We start from the raw sequence: 9,588 nt of genomic DNA, 5'->3' as shown, positions 1-9,588 counted from the left end.
ATATATATATATGAGATCTCCTATGTAGGTTATATAACATGAGAGGCACAGTGAAAGAAAATGATCTAGATTTTGTAGGAAAAGAAAGCTGAATTTATTAGAAAGTTTGACAGTCCTGGACTGGCAGATGCTGTAGTGGTTGGAGCACTTGGCTCCTACATGGCCCACGACAGTTCAAGTCCTGGACCTGGTGGTTTGCTGTCTTTTTCTCTCTCTCTCCCTGTGTCTCTCTCTTGTGAGATTAAAAATAATAATAATAAGTTAAATTAAATAATTATTTTTTTAAAAGAAAGAATGATAGCCCTGAGCTAGATCTTGAAGTGTATTTATATATTAGTGAGAAAATCTTGGGGTGACAGTATGTTACTGAATCAAGACAAAGATATCAAATAACTTCAATAACTTGAATCTTTAATTTATATAGAAATTAAATAATCTCAAAGTATAATAAAGTGAAGTCTAATATGAATGTATCTTGGGACCAGCAGATGGCGTAATGGCTATATCACTGGACTCCCATGTAGTCAACTACAGTTCAAGTCCCGGACCCAGCGGCTTAAACTGACACCAGGTGTGTGTGAGTGCATGCCCAAGATCCTGAGAGGAGAATGGAGGAGAAGGGATTGTGGCATGGTCATCCCCCTTGGGGAGTAATTTCTTGCTTTCTGTCTCTGTCTCTCTCTGCCTTTCTGGTGAGCGCACGAGCCCTTTATATAGCAAAAACCTCTCCAAAAAAAGAAAACAAAGAAAAAAGAAAAAGAAAAGGAAGTATCTTATTTACACTAACATTGGAGACATTTTTAAATTTCATTTTTAAACAAATTTGTTTTATTGTAAATTTATAATCAAATTTTGAAAATTACTTATACAGATGCTGAAATTTTGTATATAAGTATGTTCTTATTTAAAATGTTGAAATATAGTAAATTTAGTAATGTTTTTATAGGGCACATGTGTTCATTAGAGAGAGACAGAGAAAGTGACAAATCGCCCCAGAGGAAATGGTCATACCATAATCTCCATTTACCTCTTGGGTTTTGGGGTATGCATACACACGTGCCCTGGGTGTTTTTCAAGCTGCCAGGTCTAGGACTTGAACTGCAAAGTTGGTCAAATGGGATCCAGCCACCTCAGCCACATGTGCTGGCTGGCTCTAGTAATCTGTTAATATATAAAATTCACAAATATCTTTTAGAAATGTGATCATATATAAAAATAACCTCTGCCTCTTAGAGAGCAAATTATGATAAACAGTACACATGTTTTCAGGTAAACACCAAATGTTGGAAATTTGAATTCGGAAATAACCTAAAACATGAAAAAAACAGAAATTGAAGTCACTAATTTGCCTGACAATAAATGAATTTTTGCAGTCGAACACATTTCTTATTAACATTGCAAATATGGAATCTATAATTTCAAGACATCTATCTTTAACTGTTATATTTTTGTTGGAATAGTCTACATACCTTATCGTTTTCTTCTTCATACCAATCATTCTGAATATGTATGTTCTTTTTATAGAATCTTAAAGGAAAAGAGACCCTCATAAGAATTTCTACTCCCTATAAAAAGGAAGACAAATCTATTTGTTGGGAGAAGGATGTGGAAAGCTTGGTACTGAACTGTTTTGAAGAGGCTGCCATGCTGCATGAATGAAATGCCATCTAATGAAGAATGAGCTAGATCAGACGAGTGAGGGTCAATGATGAAGATGCATGCTTCCCATGCCCACAGCTTACAGTTGAAGCTGTGAGAGTTGAGGAGGTGATTCACTATATGAAAGAAGGATAAAAAGTGATGGACGTGGAAGGGATAAATCATAAGGTGATGCAGAGGTGGCTTGGTCTTATGGTATTGCTATACTGCAATCTCTCCCGTAAGCTTCATGCTGGTCCGGATCACAGGATCATGGGCACATAGGATCAAAATCAAGGCCTCCCACCTGGCTCCACCCTGTCTGTGCCACCATGGCTGGGCATTTTTCTTTTAATTTTCGGTAAACACATGATACATTTCCAGTTAATTTATTCTTAGATTTTAATTTTACTCCATCTCCAATAATGTTAAAGCTTTTATTTTCTAATTTCTTACTTATATGTAGCAATAAAATTAACATTTTGTATTAGCATGATGTCTTGCTTAAAATTATTTACTAGTTTATTTTTTTTGTAGATTCCTTTGGATTGCCTATAATAGATGATCATATCATCCCTAAGAAAATAGAGTTTTATGTTTTTCTTTTGAGTTTTAGGCTTCTTGTTCTTTTTTTCTTTCTTTTTTTACACTGGCTGTGCTAAGACTTCTAGTGCAAAGTTGGTAAAGACATAAAGAATGAACATGTCTCTCAAGGATTCTATACAGAATCATTGCATTCAACATTGAGCATTTCTCTTTCTATTTATAATTTACTGAGAGTTAATTTTTTTTTAATTTTTTTATTCCAGATACATTCTTTGCATCTATTAAAATGCTCATAGGATGGGCCAGCAGGGGGTGTGGGAGATAAGGTACTGGACTCCCCTGACCAATCACAGTCTGAGTCCAGACTGGGTAGCTTGAGAATCATGCCTACTACACCTGCCTGAGTGCCCACAATCTCTAGAGAAAACCAGGGGAGAAAGGACTGCACCAAGGCCATCCCCTCTGGGAAGTGATTTCTCACTTTCCCTCTCTCTTTCTCTGTCTCTCAGGCAAGCTCATGCTCCCTAGGGAAAAAAAAAAAAAAAAAAACAAAAACAAAACTAAAGAACCTACAAAATCTTACCAATGCTCAAATCCAGATGATTTCATTGCTTTAACATGCTCTGTGTACAACCTGGTTACCACTAGTGTAATATAGGTTTCCACTGCCACATACCTTGGTCTTTGTCACCATTCCTTAAACAAGTTATCTAGATCCAGGCTCAGTTCACATATATACTAAGGATGCTGAAGCTGGGCAAACAGGAAGATCCACGACTGGGTTATACCCAGGCTCCACAACAAAATTTGACATACAGCAAACGCCAGGATTATCGCACTGTCTGCCTCTCCTCCCTTGTAGCCCTGGAGTTATGCTTTGATGCCATCATTAAATCGCCGGTTCCCATTTTTATAGTTGGCACAAAATAAGTGCTCAACAATTATTTACTGAAAGAATAAACAGATAAATGAGAACAGAACCAAGTTGGCTGTTTTTACATCATAATCTCTCTAGTTCTTCAATACAATTAGTGAGATAAAAGGCATTCTCAAAAAAAAAGATCTATTAGTAGAAGATATACCCCTAATTTTTGTTTGAGTCCGTACTTTATCTATTATTATTATTATTATTATTATTATTATTATTATTATTTGTGAGAGATTTTTGCTTATAGGGCATTTGTACTCACCAGAGAGACAGAGAAACCAAAAGCTAGAAATCACCCCTCCAGGGCCACTCTGCAATCCCTTCTCCTCCATTCTCCTCTTGGGATTTTGGGCACACATGCACATGCATCAGCATGAGTTTTAAGCCAATAGGTCCAAGACTCGAACTGTGGTTGACTATGTGAGAGTCTAGCAACATAGTCATTACATAATCTACTGGTCCCTATATAAATATTTTGTATTGCTCCATTTTAAAAGAAATGATAAAATATTTTATATGAAAATCATGCAAAAATAATATTAATACAAAGTTGAACTTCATAAAATGTTCTCATGTCTGTTAATAAAATAAATTAAGCTTTTATGTTTACCTTGCATTAAAGTTCTTCCAGCTAGATTCTTCAAGTTATGTTGTGGTTTTTGCAAATTTATATCCTTGAAGTTTTGTGTTTGAGAAAGTGTTTCACTATGTCACAATCCTCTTGCCTCAGTTTCCCACTCAGCTTGGACTATAAGCACATGCTTCCACACATAGTTTCGAATATCAATATCATAACTTTAGCCTTTATTTTTTGGAGAGATTTTCGGTATAGGGCGCGTGCACTCGCCAAACAAACAGAGAGAGACATAGAGACAGAAAGCGAGAAATCACCCCCCCAGGGGGGATGGTCACGCCGCAATCCCCTCTCCTCCATTCTCCTCTCGGGATCTTGGGCACACACGCACACGCGCCCGGCGTGAGTTTTAAGCCACCAGGTCCGGGACGCGAACCGCGGTCGACTACGTGGGAGTCCAGCGACATAGCCATTACGCTAACTGCTGGTTCCCCACACATAGTTTTTTTAGAGTGGACAAGAAATTAAACCAGGATCTCCCAAGCGGCTCTAGTCTGTGGAGCAATAGACCATCTTACTGCTTGCCACTGTGACAAGGCAAGCTTAAAGTTTAAAACTGAGGGTTATGGGGCTAGCAGGTAGCATAGTGGTTAATGTGCTGGACTCCCACATGGCCAACTGCGGTTTGAGTCCTGGACCGGTGGCTTGCTTTCTCATTTTCCCTTTCTCTCTCTGGTAAAATTTTAAAAATAAATAAATAATTATAACACATAAAATAAATCTTAAATCAATTTTTAAAAATTAAAAAAAATGAGGGTGTAAAATAGCAAGCATTCTGTAGCAACTACATTTTATTGAGTAAGTACTACATTCAAGGCACTGAGGTAAATGTTTACAGGAATTGTTTTATATCTTCCTTAACAAAAGTATGCATTAGTAGCTTTATACAATAATATTAACTCAAAGGGTGACAAGGTTTAAGTAATTTAGACACTTGCCTAAGTGGCAGTATGTAATTAACACCTACACTTCACAACCTAGCCTTCCTACTCTGCATTCTGCTTTTCCCTTTTGTTAGAGAAACCATAGATCTCAGGTATTTTAAGAAGAAATGTGGAGATATAAATTTCGTTCAAGGCCAGAGGCCTAGGAAAACTGACCTTCAGAGTACTTCTTCCAAGAAATGGATGTTTACGTGTAATAACCTGTACAAAGTAGGTCACTGAGTCATTAATCAGTATTACTCCTTCGCTGCTGTGGCTAGAAGATAGTTGATGGTGTTTTTCAAAAATTTATGGCTATATGTGACAAGAGATCCATTTTTCAGACCTGACACTGCAAGAAAAAATGAAAAGCAAACCGCTCATTTCACCAACATGCTCACTTTGACCCAATAAGGTGCACACGAAGAGACAAAAAAAGAAAAACTAAACGTTCAACCACGACAATTACAAAATGTGGCAATTGATCGAACTGGCAGAGAGCTCAATTTTACTCCCACCCTTTAATTTTAAGAGCAGGCATACTGCAATTTGCAAAACCTTTCTTAGAAATCAATGGGCAATTTGGTACTTAAAAACCTATGCCTTGAACAAGATAATAATCAATCATGATTTTAGTAATAAGCTCCCTGATACAACAGACTAGCATTCTTGCACAGGTATAATTTGAAAATGACAGCAAAATAACTATTAAAAATTAATTAGATTCTAAAAGAATATAGACTCTACTAAACTAATGAATGATTTTCACCAAATATTGGTTGACTAGATTTTAAAGTGCAAATCTATTGCATATTCTTTTTTATTTAGGGAGGGTCATGTAATTTATCTTCCAAATAATGAAAGGTGGCAAAAATCACATTCCCTTTAACAACAGGTAAAAATCAGAACTCTTTTATTCACAGTAAAAGGGACATACAGATATGACCTCCTTAACTCACCCCACTAAGCTCACATCGCGGATCAACTAGGCAGAGATGCTGCTGTGACCACAGACTCAGCCACTTGCTGTAAACCCACCATTTAGAACTTTGCTTGGAAAGTCTGCTGTGGTAGTACCCTGAACATCATAAAGACTTTCACCCTTAGGCTCTTTCTCTCTTTCTCTCGCTTTCTCTCTGGCTCCCACGTGCTTGCTAAGCTCATTGCCCCAGTAGATTTCCCACTAGCCCTCACCAGTACCCATCTTCTCTTCAGGACCTATGAGTAATAAAATTACTGCTATTTCATGTCTTATTTTGTGCCTCCTCTCTGTCCCCCTTAACCAATACACCTAGACCTACTTTCCTTCCACTCAAGGCACACCTACACAGTGGCTGTCTTGGCATCAATAAACTGAGTACATGGCAGACTAAAGCCACAAGGGTGTTTGCCAGTATAAACCAATTTTAGTGTGAAAGAGAAACTGTTATAGGTTGGACACTAAGACATTAGACATTCACCAGGATAAAGAGTATTCTGTGAGGGGCCAGCAGTTGGTATAGTGGTTAAGGTTCTGGATTCCCACATGGTTGAACCTGGCTTGAGTCCCGGACCTAGCAGCTTGCTTTCTTAATTTCCCTCTCTCTCTCTCTCTCTCTCTCTCTCTCTGGTCCAATTAAAATAAATAAAATAAAATAAAATAATAAATATTTCTTTAAAAAGTATTCTGTGAAAGTCACATTGTAAACCTTCAAGAAAATTTCCACTGGACAGAGATAGAGTTGATATTTCAGTGACAGAACTCAGGATCAAATCAGAAAAAAAATAAATACAATAGTCAGTGTTTATAATGAGGAAACAGAGAAAAGCCTTGAAGTTGGAGAGCTCATGAGTTCTAATAGTAGTTCAACCATTAATTGTGTGCCTTTAGGCAAGTTCCTTAATTATATTGAACTGAAAAATGGAAAGAAGAAGTGTTACAGCTCTTTTAGAATTTGTTTAACAGGTTTTCTGGTTTTTACTGGAAAGCCCCCCCACCAAAAAAAAAAAAAAAAAAAGGGAAAGAAGAAAATACTTAATTTGGGGGATTGTTAAGTATTATAGATTACATATATGACATACTAACAGCGTCAGCCATGTTGAATACTCAGTAAGTGAATACATTCACACTGTTCTCATTGTGTTGCATACTATTTTTATTATTCATTTATTTATAATATTCATTAATCTCTGAGATGGTTGGAATTCCCTCTTCTGGAAACTGCAAAGGGCAGAATGTCTTTGACTCTTATGCACCAAACTCTTACGTTCAAATTGGTCAACAGCAAATAGTATCCCTTAAAAATTCTTTCTGTACAAGATTCTCTACAGACATATTGATGTAAAGAATACAAGTAATGATATTTTGCTTGGACTAAGGAAGTGAAATAGAGTTCATATTAATATGATAAGAAGAAAATATTGGGTTTTAACCTATTTGAATGCAGTTCTATCCATTCACTAATCTGAAGCAATGACATTATTTTAGTGTATAAATGAAATAATATCTTATTGTTTATGAAGAAACAGAATTAGCAAGAAACTTCAGTTAGTTCATATAAGATTTTAAAAACATGAACACAGGATATGAAAATTGCAGAAAAGTAAAATAGAATAGTTTTATGGCTTTCCATGATTTACTTACTTCTTTGACTTATTGAAGCAAAAAACATTGATTTTTTTTTAAACATTACTATAAACCTATGTCCAATATGGGCATGCATATTTTAATATTGCTCTATACAAAATGTTTATGTTCTCTCTCTCTCTCTCTCTATCTCTCTCTCTCTCTCTCTCTCTCACACACACACACACACAGCATATATTAAAACTTTAAATTTGGTGGTTTGGGCACTGGGATATTTTGGAGGAAATTTGAGTTAGGCTATGTCATAGGATTGGAACCTTCATGGTGGGATTAATGTCCTGATAAAAAAAGGAAGAGACACAGGATCATCAAGGAAAGCTATGCCAGGACATAGTCACAGACTGGACCTTCATCAAAACCCATTCACACTGGAACCCTGATCTTACACTTTCAGCCTTTAGCACTGTGAAAAACTAAACCGTAGCATAAGCCACTCTGTTTATGGTACGATATTCTATTATAGCAGGCCAAGAAGACTAGGATACATGTATGATTTTCACTTTGTCCTTTGGCATTTAATATAATGCCACTTGTATAATTTCAATACTAAGAAATTTAATTGTTGTAACTTATAATTAAACCATGTTCTATTACTTTGTTTATAATCAACATATGCCTAAGGATCAGTATTATAACAGAAAATGTGAAAATAGTACACACATTTTACTAAGCTACCACTATTTGAATTTGTGTATCCTCTTACTTATAACACAGCCTAGAAAAGTACAAACAAGAAGTAATTTATTTTTTTCTAGAAAGTTTGACATATATGCAATTTAAACCAGAGTTTCTTCATTTTTTTACTGTGCAATCCATTTGCCAATCCTTTTAGCCTTTCCCTTTTCAGGACCCTGAACAACCAAGTCACATCTAACTGTGAACAAATTAGTTTTGACACCTTGAGACATTTAATTATTTGCAACAGTGAGTCAGATGAAGGTGAAGTTGAGAGAAACTTTTCAAGTTCTAGAAAGCTATATATGCTAAAAAATGCCATTTTAGAATATTTTAACTCTGAAAATTCAATTAATATGCATACTAGAAATGTAGAAATAGACTGCAGATTTCTAGGAAATGTACATTTTCAAATTAAACAGAAATGTAAGAGTTATCAGTTAAGTGTAGTTTTGTTTTGTTTTGTTTTGACATCATGTGATTGAGCAATCTTTTTCAGAGTATAGAAAATTTGAGTTGGACGTGAGTGTGAAGTTCATTTAGTATAGCCATTCATTTTACAGTTGAGGGGACTGAGGTTCCAAGAGGTTAAGTGATTTGCCAAGATCATTCACTAGTTGCTATTAAATTCAGAGAGGGAAGAAAAATCTAGGTTTCTACTTGCCAAATATTATTGTATTAATCTTGCTGTTTTATTTATAAATAACAACAACAATTTGGAAATATCCAAGGCTCGCTACTAGATAACATTCCAAATAATAAGAAAATTGTACTAACTGAATTTATGTACTTAAAGATAGATACAGTTAATTTTACTAAATAAATCTATAGCTATGTTGATTCACATGGCCACAATGACAGAATTCTAAGAATTTATAAAGCTAGATTTTAAACATTCATTTACTTAATAATTATTTAATGTTTTTAAATGAATATATCATGGATGTGTGTGCGTGTGTTTATGTGTATGCCTGTTTGTGTGGATATGAGGAGGGTCTTCAAAAATTCATAGGAAATGATTACCATGAAAGAGCTATGGATCAATTTCAAAAATTTTTGCACCAAAATAAAATCATATTTTAATTTCAGTTTTTCATGAACTTTTTAAAATTCCCTTCAGTATTTTGTTTTCCCCAAAGTTTCTAAAGTTCTAGAAATTCTTTTTTTCCTATGAGATTGATAATTAGCTTATGTTTGGGCAAAAAGAAATATTTCCATTGAACCCATTTATGTTTGTTTATGGAAGAAATGAAGCTTTTAAGGTAAATATCACTCAATACAAAACATGCCATGAATATACAAAACTCCTTTGTATTTTTACTTGTTTGTATATTTAAGATGTGAAATATGATTAATAAAATTAACTGGTTCAGAACATTACCACAGACATACTTTATAAGTATTGTATACTACTTTTATTTTGTTTTTTTGAATAAAGTACCAAGAAAAAAAGTACCTTTTTATTAACAAGAATTCCTCTTGAAGTTGCACCAGTCTTTATTTTTTGAGTATCCAAGCTCTTGGTACGTCTCAAAGAGTGTCAGCCTCTCTTATTTAACTGAAGATGAAGAAGATGTGAACTAACTGCTCCTGCCATAGCTTCTCAGTGTGGGCGCTG

At 35.1% G+C, this 9,588-nt stretch overlaps 1 non-coding gene across 1 annotated transcript; it reads left to right on the top strand.

Moving 5' to 3' along the window:
* The first annotated feature begins 6,580 nt into the window (after nt 1-6,580).
* On the top strand, nt 6,581-6,642 carry LOC114006412 (U7 small nuclear RNA). Its single transcript, XR_003548126.1, has one exon. It is a non-coding gene; the product is annotated as a U7 small nuclear RNA (small nuclear RNA).
* Nucleotides 6,643-9,588: the final 2,946 nt, after the last annotated feature.

This window comes from Tupaia chinensis, unplaced genomic scaffold (genome assembly GCF_000334495.1).
Source record: "Tupaia chinensis unplaced genomic scaffold, TupChi_1.0 Scaffold147580_1, whole genome shotgun sequence".
Classification (NCBI taxonomy): Eukaryota; Metazoa; Chordata; class Mammalia; order Scandentia; family Tupaiidae; genus Tupaia; species Tupaia belangeri.
This window is presented reverse-complemented; position numbering and strand designations above follow the sequence as displayed.